At 36.0% G+C, this 22,229-nt stretch overlaps 1 pseudogene; it reads left to right on the top strand.

Moving 5' to 3' along the window:
• The first annotated feature begins 925 nt into the window (after positions 1 to 925).
• LOC119523516 lies at positions 926 to 1,607 on the top strand (annotated as a pseudogene).
• The last annotated feature ends 20,622 nt before the right edge of the window (positions 1,608 to 22,229 follow it).

The raw sequence follows: 22,229 nt of genomic DNA, 5'->3' as shown, positions 1-22,229 counted from the left end.
ACTAGATCACTTACTTCTGTACTTACATGTCAGAAAGAAATAAATGTCTACCTTGTTAAAGTCACTCTGTGTTTAGCCTCTCTATTTTGGCATGTATTATAACTAATAAACACATACAGTGTTCTTATTAAGAAGATTTTATAATAAAGGAACTGAATAAGTTATGTGAAAAATAACTAAATTTACATCATAAAGATCATTACAGTGTGTGGAAGCTACCACCTACTTCTAGTAGGCTGTTAAGCTTTTAGTTTCCTCAAGCACTGATGTGTAGGATTTGGAAATTGTTCATTTGGACACACACACACGCACATACACACACACACAATAAAGATTTGAGAAGATGACAGTGGGAAACAATTTTTGATCTATAGCAAAGGTTTTACAAATTCAACACTATTGACATGTTGGGACAGATCATTCTTGTGAGTTTCTGTCCTTTACATTGTAGGATGTTTAGCAGCATCCCTGGCCTCTACTCACTAGATACCAGTAGCACCACCAAGTTGTGAAAACCAAAAATATCTCCAGGTATTGTCAAATGTAAATTTGGGTCAAATCACCCTCTATTGAGAACCACTGATCTACAGTAACATTTCATCCATGATGAGGAAGATTGGTATCTAAAAAAAAAACCCATTAAGAACATTACTATAGGGGTCCATGGGATGGGTCTGGTCCGCGAGACCCAGCGAGCAGGGTGCGGCGGCAACGGAGAGCAACCTGAAGGGTTGTGACTGCAGCTTTCCCCTGATGCCCCGAAGCCTGGCGGCAGTGGTAGCCTCACACCTGCCCAGCCAGTGAATATCCGCGGGGAGGCGACAGCTGTGGCCTCGGTAAGCCATCTTTATCTAGAGTTGCATTCCATAGAGCATCCTGGAGTCCACCATAAATGGGCAGGCAGTTGCACCCAAGTTGGAAGCTAATCATCAAAGCTCAACTTGGGGAGGATATTTGGTGAATTCCCATTCATCATGAAGATATTACTTATGATGAATTAGTGCTAATGATGCAACGAGTTTTCAAAAGAAAAATTCTGAGTAACGATGAAGTTACAATAAAATATAAAGATGAAGATGGAGATCTTATCACAATTTTTGATAGTTCTGACCTTTCCTTTGCAATTTAGTGTAGTAGGATACTGAAACTGACAATGTTAATAGCCAACCAAGAAAGACCCCTTGAGTCAAGGCAGGTGAAATATGTCCGTGGAGAACTAATAGAACTTCAAAATAAAATTAATCGCTTATTGATAGCTTAGAAGCACCTGGAGAACCAGGAGCTTGCACCAACATTCCTGAAAATGGTACTGTTGATGGTAGGGAAGAAAAATCTGTTGCTTCTGATTCTTCTGGAAAGCAGTCTACTTAAAAATTATGGCTGCAAGTGTATTGGCCTTTGATCCCTTGAAAAACAAAGATGAAACCAATAAAAATGTCCTGTCTACATTTGGTTTAACAGATGATCAGGTTTCCTGTCAGGTGTGCCAATGTACGTACCAGCAACAGGCTGGCTATGATGCTCAGCAGACACAACCTCTCCCTTGGCCACCACAACAGTGTGGTATTCAGTATTCAGCAGGCTATAGTCAGCTGACATGGCTATAGTCATGGCTATAGTCCATGACTAGTCCAGGCTATACCCAACCTGGACCTGGTTATCGATAAGGAGGCTCAGCTACACTGATGAATGTAGCTGCTAACTATTTGCCTCCCCAAAGATTCCAATGCTACTATTTTATTTTAATTTGTATTGAAGTTCAGAAATTTAAAAAGCAGAGCATTTTTTTTAATATATCAGTATTACTGTTTCTGTTAAATGAAAGTATAATTTGCTGGAACATGAAAAAAGACCAAGATGATTTTTTTCCCCTCCCCTGCTTTAAAATGTAGCAGCTTCCTAGTTATTTTATTTTGGAACACTACTCTTAAATATGAGTAAAGTGATTGACTTTTTAGCTTGCCTTGTCCAGAGGATATTAAAATATTAGGTTGAGGTTTAGCCATCTTACTTGGCTTTTTACTATTAACATGATGTACTAAAGTAGATCCCTTTAAGAAGATAAGTAGATATCATGTATAAAATGTAATATAAAAGGCTAATAAAGATAATTATGTCCCCCTGGAAAAAGAGCATTACTATAGGAGTATTACTAATGAAGTGCCATAGATCCATAGGGAGTTTATATGTGTTGGAGGAAATCAGAAAAACTTATTAACTTGTGATTCCAAGGATTTTGTGCTAAAATTCAAAGATAGCAGGATTTAGGAATGTATAATTAGTACAGTTTCAGATATGTTGTGTTTTAGATGTCTAAAGTACTTACTCTTAATGCCTTGAATCATTTGCTAAGTTCCTGTCATATATAAAGCATTCAGGAAGCCATTCCCCAGATAAGAAAAATGGACCCTGTTCCAGAACAAGGTCCAGTAATGCACAAAGTTGTTCTTTTTAATGTCAAAAAATGAGATACCAAGATCACAGAGCACTTTCACATTAGTGTCTGTAAACTTAATACATAATTGAGTTTATATTGAGTAAAATAGTAATCAGCAATGAGAAAAAAGCCTCTATATTTGAGAATGCCTCATTGTCTATATTTCTTTAATGTGGATTTGATGTAGAGTACATAATAAACTTCCATCATTATAGTGCTATTTTGAATACAGTTCAAACTTATGTTTATTGTTTCTTACTGGCTCATATTTCCAAAGCTGATATTCAGGATTTAAAAAGAGATGAATAGAAAACTGTTCAGACTGAGCTTGTGGTGTGATGGTTAACTTCATGTGCCAACTTGGCCGAGTTAGGGTATCCAGTTGTTTGGTCAAACACTGTCCTGACGTTCTGATTGTTTAGCAATTCACCCTCTTGGGCCCACTCAGAAAAAGGAACCAGAAAAGTCACCTTTCTCAGGCTGATCAAGCCAGACCGCTGCTCAAATAATTGGAAGTACTGCCTGTTTCTACTTTTCCAAAAGTACTGCATGACTTTGTTTATCACAAGTAATGGCCCCTGTGCCTTTTTAGTCCAGCAAATTGAAGGTATAGAAGATCTTTTTAAAATGGTGGGGAATTCACATTGGGTTTGTGGACTGTAGTATTGGAAGCCTTATACCACATTAAGCCTAGTTATACTCTGATTTCATGTCATTTCTGACATTTGGCACTCATCAAAGTACAGTTTTTCTCTCTTTTTTTGTTTTCTTTTTTGGTGCACATGATTAAACAAAGTCTACCCTATCTGTTTATTTGGTGCAATGAAGTATAGCAGATATTTTGTGAGTTTAAATCATTTGTCAGTTGATTGTATCTATGGCTGATTGCATTTACAATCAACAGAGGAGATCGGTATTAGAAATGAGAGAAATCTCATCCAACCAGCTGAAGGACTTACTTAAAAGGAGAACTGATGATTTCAGCAGTCAGAAAGTAGAATGTCTACCCCTACTTCAACCAGCCAGCTTCTCCTGGGGCATACACTGAAACTGTCATTGGCCAACTTGTGGCCTGCATTATGGAATTCGGACTTGCCAATCCCCATAGTCATGTGAGCAAATTCCTATAATAAATCTCATAATATTTACACATATATATATATTCTATAAGTTCTGTTTTCCTGGAGAACCCTGACTAAAACATGTGGTACCAGTAATTTTTCTCTAAGGTATGAAATAATGTAATCATTAAAATAGTTTTTATTCCCCTGGAATAATCACCCTTTAATTCATTATTTTTGCAAATATACAATATATGGATTTATCTTACCTAGTTCATGTTGTTTTGAATTCTTAAATTGTAGTGAATAACAAACATATTTTATTCATGATTATCAAAACACTGCAAATTAAAGCAAAATTAAATGTTCAGGGCTGAAAGAAATATTTTTAAATACTGAGGTTCTAATGAAATAAAGTAAAAAGAACAACCAATGATAGATGTTTATTGTTTTTATAGCTAATTATGAAGTCATGCCACCTATTATTTTATGAGAGTAAAATTTAAAAAATCTTAATTAAAATATATATATTATATAAATGTGCACAATATGCATTACACCTTTATTATATATTAATATTATATATTCATATATTTCACGATATATAAATAGTGCATATTTTTATAATTTATCATATAATTATGTATTAATAGTATATATTTATTTAATGTATTATATATTTATTAAATATTAATGTTATATAATATATAATAAATAGATTATATCTACCAGGCTTAATAGGTAGAAATTAAAAATGCTAAAGAATACTAATTACATAGGTGATTTTGTAAGAATGAAACTTTACTCTGAAGTTGGTTGACAGGTATTATTTAAATATCGTAATTTGTGTGTATAATACAAGACAACTGGATTTTTATAAGAATTGTATTTATGTCAATATTTAAGTCATCATTGCCAGAAAATAATCTAATGGTTTACTGTATGGAATTCACAAAATCTCTAGTGCTCTCCTTAGGGTTAGTAAACCTTCTCCTGAACACAATCACTTTTTTAGAAGTGCAAATTCTTTCATGTTTCTGTTAATATCCTCTGTTGTGACAGAGTTTTCCAAGTATGCACGACCCTCAGGTTGAACTAGAATTCATCCCATTGGTGACACTTCAGCGTGGTGGTGGAGACATTATTCTGAATGATCCTAAACAACATACAATTATTCAGTTGCTTGACTTATGAGGTGTAGGCCAACTTTGCCTCGAGACAGATTTTAAATACAGAACTTTAATTCATTTCAACATTAACTTCAGTGTAGAGATGAGTCATATGGTTAAATAATATAATAAAATAATTTCTACCTTACATGATGCCCTCTAACTGTGTTTAGTTGTACATTTTCCACTACTTAGAGTCACAATATCATTGTGTCATCAAATAAATCCAAACAATAACTTAGAGGTATTACGTTACATTTTTCCTAAATAAACCAAAGTCACCCTAATAAATCAATCAAAGCTCCTAAGATGTTTATATGTGGAGCAATTGAAGCAAAGTTCTTTGTATCAAACAAAAGTGCCAAAGGCTTTTGGCTAATAACTGTTAAATACTTAATGACTCTTAAAAGCCTGAGTCTCCAGCTTTGGTTATTCTTAAATATCCAAAGCTCTGTTTGACCTTGAATCTATATCCTAAATGGCTTCAGAATTGGTTGTTTTGCCCCCTTTGTATTACCTCAGATGCTAGTTCTTGAAAACATGTAAACACTTGAAGTCACAATTAAGAATTTTGGAAATAAAATATCAGCATCTCACCACAAATGCTTTCTTTTAATAATGAAAATAAACCCATGTTTTGTGTCATCTCAGGTTTGATGTTGACTTGATAATAGATAATGGGCAGTCATCAGTCTGCATGTTCTTGTAAGCAAATACCAAATACTGTACAACAAAGTACTTTTGCTGTATGTTTCAAGTAAACATTAGTCATTAAAGTATTATAAATTTTTTTATACTTATATTTCCTATATACCTAATTCCAGTGCTATAGCTAAACAAATATAATTGTGCAGCAATGTGTTGTTTTTAAGCTTAAATGCCATCCTACCCTTTTACATTTCCATTCTTTAAATTTAATTTTTGGTCACCCTTGTATTTCACAGAGGAAAGTAACTATAAATTCCCAATCTGCTTTCTGAGACTTGCATATTTTGAGGTTGTAGATAGGATTAGAAGCAAGAGATCTAAAATGCAATACAGAGGTCAATCTCACAATATCATATCTAATGCAGTCTAAATTAAAACCCTTTACAAACCTATTGTAGATGATCAAAGAACTACAGGATTGCTTCAAGAATTTGTTGTAACAAAATCATTTTTCATTTGTGTGAACAAAAAACTCAATGGCAAATTTCTCTAAACATAATTGCTTGAAGACTGTCATCATTTTGGTATAAGGCTAAATTTATTTTCAAATGCAATGGCTATGATGAGTTAGTATACAATTATTAAGATCTATAAAAGTTATGATTTTTAAAATATCATATGTTTTAAAACTGGAGTTAAAAGAGAAAGTTAATATTTACAATATTTCAGTGTCCCCAGAAATTAACAAACATGAGTTTAAATAATATTTATGTCAAGCCCTAAGTGATTTTTACTCATCACATTTTTATAAAGTCTTAACTGTTCCCTATAGTTTCCATAAAACTTTGGAATAAATTTTTGTCTTTTACCTAGAGAAAAAATTAGATTATAAATCATAAGACATGGTTGCTGTTGAAATAAGAATAGTGCACAGATCTCCTGATTTCTAGGTCAACATCAAAAAGCTACACATCTTCCTTGAACATGAGAAACAGAATCAGAAATAGGAACAGAAATAGAGGTTGAAAGAAAAAGAAGCTCAAATAGGAGTGCTTGTGTATTTGCATATATATATAATGATATATATAGACATTCATCTATATATAGTATAGATATTATATATTAATATATTTATTTATATGTTACTTATTTGCATCCTTTGGGATGAATATGAAATATTCATTATTGGACCACCTAATAAGAGTTTTTAAGCTAGCAATAACTCTTGCATACTGCAATTTAATTCATTAAATCGGTGTCTATTATATCAACTGAGACAATGCGTATGACTTGGAAAAGGATAAAAACTAATGTAAGACCCAATTACTGTTCTTAAGGAGCTCATAATCAAGTAGATGATTCTAGATAAATACACATTAAAAGATGGATTTCTGGAAGGGTACTAAATATAATAAAACAGAAAACAAGAATGCAGGACAAATAACAGAACCGTCTACAATTGAGTTTTTTGTATGTTTTATACTGAAAGATTCAAAATCTATAAAATCTCACAATAAAGTTATTATAAAATATTACAAGTAATTTTTCAGAAATAAAGAAGTTGAGGGTTGTTGACTGATAATTACTTATCACAAAATTTTACATGGGTTCAAAAGTCATGATCTGATCATCAGACTCCTGAGCTTAGTCAGAAACAATACATGAAATAGTGTGAACCGAACATAGAGGGATTCAACTGAAAATGTAAGCAGCCTATTAATAAATCTTGAGTACTCCCTCTGCCAGAACAAACAAACAAAAAATGCATGCATTTTCTAGGGAAAGCTAAATCTTTTGGAGAAGAATTCAGTGCCAAGAAACAGAAACTTTTCACCCCAGCATTGAGGGAAACTTATCCCGAAAATTCACTGCCTGCCAGCTCTTCCTAATCGTGAAATGTGTCCTGACAAGGTACACACTTTTTCAAGTAATAATTGCCACTCTTAGACATCCTAACAAAAACTACTTGGCAAATAGCAAAAAATAATTACTTAATCACAGTAAGGTAAACGTTGTTCATTTCTTTTTCAACATTTCAAATCAACCCACGGAATTAGTGCAGAAGATCCATTAGTAGGAGAGCATGTAAATATTAATAACTTGGGAATAATAAAGCTATAGTGTAATTGACAAAAGTTAGAACATGAAATTGAGTGAGGGTAACAGTGGTGTATATATATGTGGATTCTATTAGCCTCATCTTGTGAAAGACCATAAAATGGAAGTATCATGTTAAATAATTTATTGTTGAATAAAAATATGATTAATGTCACACATTGGGAGGCACCCAGGGAAGGATCATGAGTGGTATATTACCATCTTCCATAGCACAATCTTTAGATACTGTCTAGCACTCAAAATTAAGGTATATCTTGGAACTATTTTCCCTTAGTTACCCTAGACAGTCTCACAAGATACTTTCTGCTCCTGTGTCTACCAGAATTACCCAAAATACATCACCACTCTTCAAAACCTGAGTCTTCCTCTTTCTTTGCCAGTCACTATAATATGCTTTTCATCTCAGATATGTTCAGATATCTCTCAAATGCTATAATACATTCTTCCTTGCAGATGTACTAGGCCTGTGATGTAACTGTTTCTTTATTCAGGTCCCCAAATGTAGGCTCAGATTCATTTTGAAATCACCATGTAGAATATAAATCATTTAAAGTATTGATGGCCTATTTATCTCAATTTTCAAACAGGTTAAATAGTTCACAAAAGATTCAATAATAATGATATTCAGAATTTTAAGCTATAATGTCAAGGGTCATTAGAAAGTCCCAGGGTGAAAGAAACTGAATTCAAAAATACCAAAGATTTTCTTGCTCTGTTTGTTTTTATCCTGACCTGTTACGTTATCTGGGTTGAAAAGAAACAGGGTAGATATGGAAAGTTTTTCCCAATCATTAAATATATATATATATATATATATATATATATATATATATATATATATATCATAAAGATGCTTTTGTGTTATTGACTGCTATAAATTTTGAGGGAAATACAAATATCTGTCATACTCAAATGAATGCAATCAGAGACTCCCATAAAAAAATTGCAAAACGAGAGGGCCTAGGAATTTCATGATAGATACTTACTGGTTTCTGACCTGATTTTAATTAGACTCTTCCAGTTTCTCTTCCCTCCAATCTACAACTACATTTTGAAACTAGATTTTTTTCCACCTCAGTCATAATATTTGCTATTCAATTTAATGATCTGACATTAGTTAGGATATTTTGCAAGCCATAGAAAGCATTTTAAATAATTGAGTTCTAGGGAGCATTGAATATAAAAATGCAATTGTGTCTCTCAGACCCCAAGCTTTCCAGTGCAGCCTGACTGGAGGAAGAAACTGGGATTAGGAAATGGAAACTTCTCTCTGATCATCTGTGTTATTTACTCTCGCTGCAAACTTGCTTTCTCTGCTTTCCTGGATTCATAGAGCAATATGACTGTCCCATAGCTCCTCACTATTTTATTTTAGTTTGGTTTAGTTTAGTCTCTCCATTGGTCACAAACTCTCAATCTGAAAATCCTGATGGAAAAATTTCAAAGTGAATGATTGTGATTGGTCTAACTTTTAGCCATGCTTAGACTGGAAGTAAGGAGTAGGTTATACAATATTAACATGCCTGATGGGAGCCATTCCTGTGGATCAGAAGACAGTTTCTTGAAAAGGAATCATTGATTTTAGCCTGGGCAAATATCTGCTATCAAGTTAGTCAATTTTACTAGGAAACAGAGATATAATGATGAATGAAACTTGCTTCTAGGTTTCAATGAATTCAACATCTTATAAAATAGACTATAAAACTCAACATCTGACTATAAAACAAAGTACAATTTTATTAAAATTTTTAATACAATTGAATCTTATTAATTTAAATATTGTTTAATAAGATCCCTTGTGGGGATTCTCTGCTAGGAAATCTTTGACATTTTCAACTTCTCAGGATGGAATCAAAATATTCAAGTATGTAATTCACCTTTTCAATCTCTCTCCCAAAGAGACTCAATATAGTACATAATGAAAGTGTATCTATATTTTGCTAACTTAATTATATTTTCTATGATGATTTCATTTTTAATGCCTTTATAAACCAATTTAAGAGTAGTGACACTGTTTTTTGTAACACTCAAATATCTACCACATACTTAGGTACTCTATGTTTTCATGTGTGTGAAATGAATTATACACATGTGCAAACAAATTTGGCTACTCTTTATTTATTAACAATGGTGACTATAATTCTATTTATTAACAATGGTGACTAACTCTTAGTAATAAATTTATATTGGTAAATACTGATACACAGATCGGGTTTTCTGCTTTTGATCTGGTAAAAGTTAAAGTCTTTTATTTTTTTCACTCTAGCTTAAGGAAAGGAATAGAAAGAAACATTTAGGAATTATTGCTATGTGTTTAAGTTAATAAGAATGTATAACCTAAAGACCTGGTCTACTAGAACATCTGCAAAGAATCATTGCCTTGTTTTTGTCTAGTAAAAGGAAAAAGCCTGCTCATCAGTTGATGAGCATAAAGGCAACTAAAATCTCTATTACATAAAATGGAAAATGTGCCCTATGTGTGTCATATTCCCAATGGAATATTACAGAATGGGTTTTATTTTAACTTCAAGAACACAATCAGGTTTTTCTCTCTCTCTCTTCATCTCTCCCTCTTTTGAAACAATATGTCACTGATTAAAATTGTTTAGTATATTATCAGGGCAATTATTTTGAATATAATTCAACAGTGATCCTTGATGTACTTGCAATATATCTAAACTTGCTATTCATATGTAGAGAGAGCAGCAATGTACATTAATTATAAAATTGAAATGATTGATTTCTAAAATTAATATGCAAATAATTTTCAATGCCACTTAATGGTTATTGTCATTTTCTTATTGAAAACCACTTGATAACTCCCTACTTGCATTACTTAAGTCTCTTCTGTGAAGAAAGGTTTTAATTGTTCAATTAAAATGATTTCTGCTTGATTTCTTATAGTTAGATCTATTGCAAAAGGATGAAAGTGTGTTATGCTAATGGTATTGCGTTGCTCTAATATGGTATGGATTCTTTGGTAAATCTTTTTGGTTTTACTTTACAAACTCATAGAGCAATTTATATAAATTATTTAAATAGGTCTCCAAAGAAGTGCCACTCAGTTTCGCAGTGAAATATAAAAGATTTTCCTTATTATAACTCTAGTCATTAATTAAGGGAAAATTGAGCCTTTATTTCAAAATAAAAATAAGTAAATATTGATATTGTGTAAGTAGTCATAGATTTTATCCAAGATAGTTAAAACTAGAGAAGTTTAATGGTGCTATGGGAAAAAATACTTAAGGTTCTATTTTTCAGCCTGATAGGAAGAACCATTAAACTGATTCTATAAACTATCAACTGTATTCAATTTCTGAAATTAACCATTGTTAATAACACATCATTGGTATCAGTTCTATTAAATCTCAGTTTTATCATTAAAATAAATTCTTCTTTCCTTTCTTCATTGGGCATGTTACAAATATCTGGTAACAAACACTAAAAGTCTTTGAGCTATTTTTAAGTAGGCAATAATCTCTGTGTTATCTGTGTTCTGGCTTATTCATGCACACCAGAAGTCAAACTGTATTGTCAAGTACATTGGTATCTGGGCCTTCACTATAAGCTCACTTTCAAAGACAAGTTTCTCTGCTGCCCAAATGCCTCTTTTTCTAAAAAAGAAAATATTGCATTGGAAAGAAGGTAAAATTTCTTTTTTCTTAAATTATAATTCTTTTCAGTTTTCAATGCATGCTTTCCAATTTCTATGTATTGGAAATCCTATTTGCTGCTCCATCAGAAATTCTTAACACATGTTACTTCATCACTCCACTTATGAATAAGATAGTCTGAGAAGAAACTTCACCAAGGAAAATGTAAAAATGTGTAATATAAGATGCATTCAGTGAAACCAATACAAAAATAGTAATAAAAAATAAAATATATTTAAGAAAATGGCAAAATTGCTTTGCGAATAGATGCAAAGGAGGAAAAATCTTCCTCTTCCAATGGTGATAATTTGCCAAAGAATGCTACTATATAGAAACTGTGCTGTATTTCTAAAAAGAGAAGAATAACACATTACTTCTACTGACTGAAAACAAAAATTCCATAACCTTTCTGTTTAGCTGGAACAAAATATTTACCAAGATGGATTTTCTTTTCACCTCAGTACCACTTGAGTTTGGCATATATTTATTGCCTCAGTATGTGGGCTCCACTATATTATCTCAGATCTCCTTCTGATCCTTTCTGTTTTCATTGAAGACTGAACTGACTGAAAAACATGTATTTTTAGGAATAATATCATTTCCATCTATAAGCTATTTTATAATCTCCTTTGAGATACTCATGGGATCACAATTGAAAGTTAAATGTCTTGATAAAATGATTCATTATTTTTCTCAAAAGAAAACAGAATAATAGCAATATAGAATATTTTACTATTGTGCAATCATCTAATAAAGTAACCAAAGAAAAGAAAGCATAAGTTGTAGAAGAGTTATCATATAAGTGGATTCCATGGAAATGAAAAATTGACTGGAAACTGGGCATGACCTTCTTAAATTAGGGGATAGAAAATGACTTATCAATCCTGAATGATAGATTGCAACATGATTGCCTCCATGTGTATTTCACCCTTGGAATAATTTTGCAATTCACTCTTTTGACTTTTGGAAAAAACAGTAAAATACCTACTAGAATTTTTTGTACTGTCTAAATAGAGAGTGAAAACTTGAATGTTGAAAACTATTTCGCTCTCTTTTCTATGGGTGCAAAACTTAGAACATGATAAAACTCAGTGGTGAAATAAGCATTTGGGGATTCCACAGGCTCATTTATTGAACACATTCTAGTTACTTCTGGTATAAACTTTGATTTAGTGCTGTCTAGAGAAGCCTTATCATCTCATGAATGGTTAACAACTAGGTATGCCCACACTACTTGCTCCAAGATCTGAACAAAATGTTGACAGTTTCTGCCAGCCATATCATTAAAGTCAACAGTAGTTCATCTTTTATGCCTTTTTCTGACAGAATTATTATAGTATCACCATTAATATATAGGAATTATGTGGTATGCATCTTTATAGAAAGCCATCAATCAATGAATTTCAACAGAATGCACACACTTTAAAGGTAAACTTCAGCCTCAAAATGAAACTGTTTGAACTAAAACAGGGATAGATTAATATCATGTGCACTATTCTTCAGAGAATCCTTTGTTGATGAAGCCAGAAAACTTGTCTTTACTGCAGATCCCATGTACGGTCAATTAAAGCACTTTTTAAATTGGTGCTTCTGAAGAAGTCTCACAGAAGTTCAATCTCAGAAATTAACTAGCCCAGCTAAGAGTCTTAACCTTAAAAGAGGCTGAAATCTTTCTTCAAGTCCTATGCTCTTTCCACTATGTTATGCCACCTCTGAGAATACAAACAGGTTCTTGGCATTGGATTTACATTTCTAGCAATTGTCTCCTTTGGGCTGAATTAACGTCAATGGCAGGTGACAGCAGTGTTCCTAGGCAATCTATTGTTAGGTGTGCAGAAAGAGGGAAGACAGAATAAAGAATTCTATAAGGACACGGTGAATGACAAAGAGAAGCACTGGAGCAAAGCTGTTTCACATTAGGAACAACAGCTATAGACAGAGTCCTTGAAGGCTAAAAACATAACATACGGAGGATCGTTTTTAAGCAAAGTTGTCACTCAGTTTCACAGTGAAATATAAAAGGTTTTCCTTATTATAACTCTAGTTATTAATTAAGGGAAAACTGAGCCTTTATTTCAAAATAAAAATAAGTAAATATTGATGTTTTCAATCACAATATACCTTACAGCATGACCATGGCCATTGAAATCACATTACTACACATGGAGCAAAGCATATTATACTACAGAGTAATCATTAATCAATACACAATTGACTAAAAATGTTTTATGTAGGCCTAATTCTAACTTCCACTGTCTCTCCTATGGGTAATTAGTGACACCCTCAGTTTTGGGTGACCATGGAAAGTTTTTTGCTCCATCCATTTTTTTTTTTTTTTTTCATTTATTTCTTTGGTCATATGATGGCCTGCCTTGCAACGCTGATCTTAAATCATAATTTTTAATTTCAAATAGAAGGAACCTTTTAAATCTTCCAAGTTCATGCTTGCAAATAGATACGCCATTATTTGTCTTTCTAAGGTGGTTTTTGTGGTCCTTTATTCTCTGGAAAATGCTGTTGGTATTGCTTATTACTGTTGTCATTGCATCATGCTTTTGCATCTCTCTGTCCCTCCAAAGTGTGCTCTCTGAACTTGAAAATATCACTGGATTTCTTGGCCAGTAGAGCATTTTTCAGAATTAACCTAACCTGAAATGTTCCCTCAGTCACTGAGTCATGGGTTCTCAAGTCCTCATTTATCCTAGATTACATTTTTACTATTCCATACACATTTTTATAAGATATACGAATGCCTCACATTCTAAGATCAAAATCACAGTTTGAGATTTCTTAAAGAACTTAGCATTTTAGAAACAGTGAATTTAGAAATTTATCTTTCATCTGATAATTAATGCTTTGTCACTGGGAAAAAATAAAATAATCTGACTTATTTTTATTTTGGATGAATTCCATTCCAAAAGACAAGTCACCAGTATGCATATTCCCCAATGTCTCTGTCTGAGCTGCTATTCAATCCGTAAAAATCATAGCCCCCAGTAGAAAGCACAGAATTGGCTTAAGCCTAGGTCACTTGCTTCTAAAAAATCATCTTTGCTCATGTAAATTGTATTTGTCATTGTGTATCTTTAACCAAGTTGTGCAAAGGTTAAAAAGTCAAATTTTGTATGGAGGTTGTAATTAATATTCACTGAATAAGCTGAACCAACAGTTAATTATATCTGAGTTCAGAGAAGCACTTGCTAGTAGGTGGAGTCAGGTGACTCTGATATTTTCCCAGAACTTGTAATTTGTATGTTATAGACATAATACAAGCATTGGGTGCTTTCCTAGTATGTACACCCATTTTCCAAGCTGAAGTTGAATCAAATGCTATGAGAGGCCCTCACGAATACTCTAATTTGAATCATTCATACTGTATAAAATCTGAATGAATTCAATGAGGCAAAAACTGGATTATTTTTTAAATTATTTCTTTATGAACTTGTGCTTTAGAACTGTAAATACAATATTCTTATATGCCAGGCCCTTTTCTAAGTGTTTGACATGCATCTGCTCATTTAATCATTATCTCTCCTCCTGAGGTGAGTACCATGACTACTACGATTTATTAATGAGGAAACTGAGACACATGAGGTTATGATCATTTCCAAAAGCACACAGGGAAAGTGTGGGAGCCAAGATTTTTATTCTCAAGATACTGGGCCTAATCACTGATATATACCAAGTTTTATATATATGAAATCTTGTACCTATATCTATATCTATCTATATTGCATAGACACATATATACAGGAAGTGTATATCTATATCAGGTGCATATACACTACTCGATTATATACACCACTTGATCCTTGATCACTGGCTAGTGCAATTTAATGACAACAGTCACACACACACATGCACACACACATACACAAACCACAGCATGGAGGTGAACTGTAATGCTCTGGGACCTGGCTGACAAGATTTGATTTGCATCTCAGCATTGCTATTTATAAGCTGCTTATCATAAGCTAAATTACTTAACCTCTCAGTTTCCTTAGGTGTAAAGTGGGTATAATATTAGTGCTTACCTCATAGGATTATTGTGGAGATTAAATGAGTTAATACATGTAAAGTGTTTAAAAGATATTGTGTATAGGTATTTACTTATATGTATACACTTATATACCTATACTTATAGATACATATAGATAAATGTGTTTATATCATGATGAAGTTAAATGAATCTTTTCTTTGTCTTCATATTCACCATATTTTTGAAGTTAGGCTTAAATTTGCTTGCTCCATCAGTGATTATGCCCTAGGAAACATTCTTTGATGTATCTGTAAAGAAAGATCCTGAAGTCTCTGATTCAAGTGTTTTTGCCACCAAGAAACAGTAGAAAATGTGAGTTGTCATTAAATGGCACTGGCTGGTGATCAAGTAGCATCTGTGGTTCGTGTCAACTAAATGTCTCACCTTCACGGGTTTACCTTTTGATCTACAGGATTGATTTGTTCCTTATATTTCCTTTCCATAAGAGAAAGATGAGTGTCAGCTTTGAGATTCAGGATCCTCTGAGTTAGGCATATAACCATTTATCTTAGTGTCATGTGATACAAAAAATGATTAGTAGAATTATAGTTTCTGTGACTCCTGTGTAAACCAAAAAGTACTGTATAGAGGTGATTCTCAGTGTGTTTCCCCTTCACAAAATAGTACCATGGGAAAATCAAATTTCAGATCATGTAAGTCCACTCATTGACATTTGCTAATATAATTGCTTCCCTTTTTCTTACCAAAAAACACAACATGCTAAGAAAATAAAAATGAAGAATTTCCCACTTTTTTAAGAAATAACAATATAGAGTTGTCTTAGTTTGCTAATGCTGCAGAATGCAAAACACCAGAGATGGATAGGCTTTTATAAAATGGGGGTTTATTTCACTACACAGTTACAGTCTTAAGGCCACAAAACGTCCAAGGTAACACATCAGTAATCGGGCACCTTCACTGGAGATGGCCAATGGCGTCCGGAAAACCTCTCTTAGCTGGAAAGGCACATGGCTGGCATCTGCTCCAAAGTTCTGGTTTCAAAATGGCTTTCTCCCGGGATGTTCCTCTCTAGCAAGCTTGCTCCTCTTAAAAATGTCACTCATAGCTGCACTCCGTTCTGTCTCTTTGAGTCAGATGTTTTATATGGCTCCACTGATCAAGGCCCACCCTGAATGGGTGGGGTCACACCTCCATAGGAGTATCCCACTGAAGTCACCACCCACAGCTGGGTGGAGCACATTCCAAGCAAATGTAATCAGCACCAAAAGGTCTGTCCCACAAGACCACAAAGATAATGGCATTTGGGGGACACAATACATTCAAACCGGCACATTCCACCCCCTGGACCCCAAAATGACATTATCTTTCCAAATACAAAATACATTCATTTCATCACAATATCACAAAAACTTAAACCATTTCAGTAACAAAAGTTAAGTACAAAATCCCATCAAAATCAAATATAGGCGTGGTCAGTCCTAAGGCATACTTTTCCTTTAGCTTGGATCTGCGGACTTAGAACAAGTTACATGTTTCCAATATACAAAGGAGGGACATTCATAGGATAAACATTTCCACTGCCATAAGGAGAAAGAGTAAGGAAAACAGGGTTAACAGGACCAAAACAGTTCTTAAAACCTGCAGGACAAACTCCATTAGATTTCAAAGTCTGAGAGTCATTTACAGAACAACGTTGCGTCCTTGGGGCTTGAGAGAGCGGGAGTCTAACCCTTCCTAAGGGCCTTTCTGGCAGCCCTTTCCTCTCCAAATGCTTAGGTGAGTGCTCCAACATTTCCACACATTGGGGACACCACCTTCTTGGCCCCACCCTCCTCAAACATCGGGGCAGCTCCCGGATTTCCTTCCATCTCTGGGGCACATGCTCAACCCCTTCCGAACAGTGTGGTGGCAGCCAGGCTCTCCCCAATTCCCTGGGAATGTGCTCCACCCTCTTTGGGACCTCAGGTGGCAAAACTCTTCCAGAGCATCGAGGTGGAATGCCCACCCTCAACCTCTGGGGCAAACTCTGGGGCAAACTCACCCTTTCCATGTGTGTGGGCTGCTCCACTCTCCCAGCCCGAGACCTCTTGACTCCAGACCTCAACCTCCATGGCTCTGTCTTTGAAGAAACTTTTCCTTCAGTTTGTTCCTTGTCTCTCTCCTCCAGTCCCAACTGGCAGCGGCTCTGTCTATAAAGATCTTGCAAAAATTCTGTTGGCTTCGCATGAAGCATGCAGGGGTCAAAGCCATCAGACAACAGGAGTTTCCACAAATCCTTTCTGGATAATTTCATCTCCAATCTTGGCTTGTACTGAAATGGTGGCTGGGTTCCGTGTTTGGTTACATCCTCACGTTGGGCTGTAGCTTCCGAGATTCTAACCCCTGGGAGCTTGTAACTTTCCAAGCCATCAGCTTCTGGTTTCTTTGAACCCAAGAATTCAGTTCTAAGTTTATCTCTCTCCCCTCGCATTTCACTATAAGCTGCAAGGAGAAGCCAGGTTACATCCTCCACAGGTAGTCTGGAGATCTCCTCAGCTAAGCATTCCAGGTTGTCACTTTTAAATTCTTCCTTCCATCTGACACCAGGACTCAATTTTGCCAAATTCTCTGCCACTTTAAAACAAGGATCGCCTTTCTTCCAGTTTGCAACAATACATTCATCATTTCTGCTCAAGTCCTCATCAGAAGTATCTTTAGAGTCCATATTTCCATAAACAGTGTCTTTAAAGCACTTTTGGCCTTTTCTATCAAGCTCCTCACAATTCTTCCAGAATATTCCCCTTATCCATTTAAAAAGCTGTTCCAACATGTTGGGTATTTGCAAACTCAGCAGCAAAAGCACCCCGCTTCTCTGGTACCAAAATCTGTTCTAGTTTGCTAATGCTGCAGAATGCAAAACACCAGAGATGGATAGGCTTTTATAAAATGGGGGTTTATTTCACTACACAGTTACAGTCTTAAGGCCACAAAACGTCCAAGGTAACACATCAGTAATCGGGCACCTTCACTGGAGATGACCAATGGCATCTGGAAAACCTCTCTTAGCTGGGAAGGCACATGGCTGGCGTCTGCTCCAAAGTTCTGGTTTCAAAATGGCTTTCTCCCGGGATGTTCTTCTCTAGCAAGCTTGCTCCTCTTAAAAACGTCACTCATAGCTGCACTCCGTTCTGTCTCTTTGAGTCAGATGTTTTATATGGCTCCACTGATCAAGGCCCACCCTGAATGGGTGGGGTCACACCTCCATAGGAAAATCCCACGGAAGTCACCACCCACAGCTGGGTGGGGAACATTCCAAGCAAATGTAACCAGCACCAAAAGGTCTGTCCCACAAGACCACAAAGATAATGGCATTTGGGGGACACAATACATTCAAACCGGCAAAAGAGTAAATGTTCAACTCATGACAGAAATATAGATACAAATATAATTTGTAATATTTACATGCTAAAATAAATATAAAATTCCTATTCACTGACACCTCTGGACTTGATATGGGAATCAAAGTTGTCCAGTCCCAATATTGCCATAGTTTTAAAGGTTCCTTCTCTTTTACCTGTGTTTAATTAAAGTGAATTGGGTTAACGAGTTATAGATATATTTTTGAATGTCTAAAATACATGTATTATAATGCAAGGCATAGATTTGTAACAATATTGGAGAAGCAACAGGTTTGTGATTAGTAACCAAAACTCAGCTCCCTGGAACTTTGTTGAATTCCACATCTATTTGTAGAAGCCAGCTTCTTTTGGGGGGGGGCGGGGAGGGGGTGGTGGTGGAACAAAACAAGTTATTCTCCCTAACAAAGCCTCAGGTCTCCTGCATAAGAACTGTCACGCATGGTTGAGTAAACAGGGACCATTAGGAGTTGCTTCTAAAAGATGCAGTGGGAATAGCAATGTGGCTTAGGGCTTTTTAAAATTTTATTATTATTATTTTTTCAGGTGTAAATTCATAATCTCCTACAGAGGTGGCTCAAACAGGCTGGGAGATGGAGCAGCTAGTGATGCTGATGAGTATTTTATAATCTAAGCGCCAATAGACAACAAAAATGAACCCAAATCAGAGAAAAAAAAATGAACTGGGTTTATCACAAAATTTAAACACTATTCTTTGTGGAGAAGGTCATTACATTTTGCTTACATTAATATGTGCATATTTGTTTCCATTTTTCGATGTATACTTTCTTTTATTAAGATAGAAACTATCGCAATTTCTTGTTTTCCTGTTTTGTTTTTTTTTTAACTGCTAGTCATTTAAATTCCTATGTTCTTCTTATTTTCTTATTGACGATTAATATGCTTTCTACACACAGTACAACTGTGCCAGTTTGAATGTATTGTGTCCCCCAAATGCCATTATCTTTGTGGTCTTGTGTGGGGCAGGCGTTTTGGTGATGGTTGGATTTGCTTGGAATGTGCCCCACCCAGCTGTGGGCAATGATTCTGATGAGATGTTCTCATGGAGGCGTGGCCCCGCCCATTCAGGGTGGGCCCTTGATTGGTGGAGCTATATAAATGAGCTGACTCAAAGAGGAAAGGGAGTGCAGCTGGGAGTGATGTTTTGAAGAGAAGCAAGCTTGCTAGAAAGGAACGTCCTGGGAGAACGCCGTTTTGAGGCCGGAGCTTTGGAGCAGATGCCAGCTGCCTTCCTAGCTAACAGAGGTTTTCCGGACACCACTGGCCGTCCTCCGGTGAAGGTACCCGATTGCTGAGGTGTTACCTTGGATGCTTTGTGGCCTTAAGACTGTAACTGTGTAGTGAAATAAACCCCCATTTTATAAAAGCCTGTCCATCTCTGGTGTTTTGCATTCTGCAGCATTAGCAAACTAGGACAGATTTTGGTACCAGGAGTGGGGTGCTTTTGCTGCTGAGTTTGCAAATACCAAACATGTTGGAACGGCTTTTTAAATGGATAAGGGGAAGTTTCTGGAAGAGTTGTGAGGAGCTTGATAGAAAAGGCCAAAACTGCTTTAAAGAGACTGTTTGTGGAAATATGGACTCTAAAGATACTTCTGATGAGGCCTTGAACAGAGATGATCAATGTGTTGTTGTGAACTGGAAGAAAGGCGAACCTTGTTTTAAAGTGGCAGAGAATTTGGCAAAATTGAGTCCTGGTGTCAGATGGAAGGAAGAATCTGGAAGCAAAAACCTGGAATACTTAGCTGAGGAGATCTCCAGACTACGTGTGGAGGACGTATCCTGGCTTCTCCTTGCAGCTTATAGTAAAATGTGAGCAGAGAGAGATAAACTTAGAACTGAACTCTTGGGTTCAAAGAAACCAGAAGTTGATGGCTTGGAAAATTACAGGCTTCCAGGGGGTGGAATCCCAGAAGCTATAGCCCAACGTGAGGATGGAACCAAACATGGAACCCAGCCGCCATTTCAGTACAAGCCAAGATTGGAAAAGGAGTTATCCAGAAAGGATTTATGGAAGGTCCTATTGTCTAATGGCTTTGACCCCTGTGCGCTTTATGCAAAGCCAACAGAATTTTTGTGAGATCTTTATAGACAGAGCCATTGCCGGTCTGGACTGGAGGAGACAGACAAGGAAAAAATTAAAGGAAAAATCTTTTCAAAGACAGAGCCATGGAGGTTGAGGTCTGGAGTCAGGAGGTCTCAGGCTAGGAGAGCAGAGCAGCCCACATGCATGGAAAGGGTGAGTTTGCCCTGGAGGTCGAGGGCGGGCTTTCCGCCTCGATGCTCTGGAAGAGTTTTGCCACCTCAGGTCCCAAAGAGGGTGGAGCACATTTCCAGGAAATTGGAGAGAGCCTGGCTGCCATCCCACTGTTCTGAAGGGGTTGAGCGTGTGCCCCGGAGATGGAAGGGAATCCGGGAGCTTCCCTGAGGTTTGAGGAGGGTGGGGCTGAGAAGGTGGTCTCCCCAATGTGTGGATATGTTGGAGCACTCACCCACGCATTTGGAGAGGAAACAGCTGCCAAAAAGGCCCTTGGGAAGGGTTAGGCTCCTGCTCTCTCAAGCCCCAAGGATGCAACATCGTTCTGTTAATGACTCTCAGACTTTGAAATCTAAGGGAGTTTGTCCTGTGGGTTTTAGGAACTGTTTTGGTCCTGTTAACCCTGTTTTCCTTACTCTTACTCCTTATGGCAATGGAAATGTTTATCCTATATATGTTCCTCCTTTGTATATTGGGAGCACATAACTTGTTCTAAGTTCACAAATCCACAGCTAAAGAAAAATTATGCCTTAGGGCTGGCCATGCCTATAATTGATTTTGATGGGATCTTGTACTTTTGTTACTGAAATGATTTAAGTTTCTGTGATATTGTGATGAAATGAATGTGTTTTGTGTATTTGGAAAGATAATGTCATTTTGGGTGCCAGGGGGTGGAATGTGCCAGTTTGAATGCATTGTGTCCCCCAAATGCCGTTATCTTTGTGGTCTTGTGTGGGGCAGGCGTTTTGGTGATGGTTGGATTTGCTTGGAATGTGCCCAACCCAGCTGTGGGCAATGATTCTGATGAGATGTTCTCATGGAAGCGTGGCCACGCCCATTCAGGGTGGGCCCTTGATCGGTGGAGCTATATAAATGAGCTGACTCAAAGAGGAAAGGGAGTGCAGCTGGGAGTGATGTTTGAAGAGAAGCAAGCTTGCTAGAAAGGAACGTCCTGGGAGAACGCCGTTTTGAGGCCGGAGCTTTGGAGCAGACGCCAGCTGCCTTCCTAGCTAACAGAGGTTTTCTGGACACCACTGGCCGTCCTCCGGTGAAGGTACCCGATTGCTGAGGTGTTACCTTGGATGCTTTGTGGCCTTAAGACTGTAACTGTGTAGTGAAATAAACCCCCGTTTTATAAAAGCCTGTCCATCTCTGGTGTTTTGCATTCTGCAGCATTAGCAAACTAGGACAACAACTTATACAAATATTTTGCTTATGTTTTAAAATTTGACCTAAACCCTGAAATTCAGTGGTTTCTCTTTCATCAAGTGGCTCTGCCTCGCCTACTTTGAAATTTTATAGCATGATGAATCAAAATTGCTCCTAAGAGTTGCATAGAAAATCACCAATATTTCATGATAAATGAAAATTGAAAAGTACTAATATGTATTTAGCCCCTGTTGTGAAGGAGCCATCATTCTAGGTATTTTGTATGTGCTATCTCATTTTAACAACACGGACAATTTTGTT

This window comes from Choloepus didactylus, chromosome 1 (assembly GCF_015220235.1).
Source record: "Choloepus didactylus isolate mChoDid1 chromosome 1, mChoDid1.pri, whole genome shotgun sequence".
In the NCBI taxonomy this organism is placed as follows: domain Eukaryota; kingdom Metazoa; phylum Chordata; class Mammalia; order Pilosa; family Megalonychidae; genus Choloepus; species Choloepus didactylus.
Note: the sequence above shows the minus strand (reverse complement) of the source record. Positions and strands in the feature narration are given on the sequence as shown.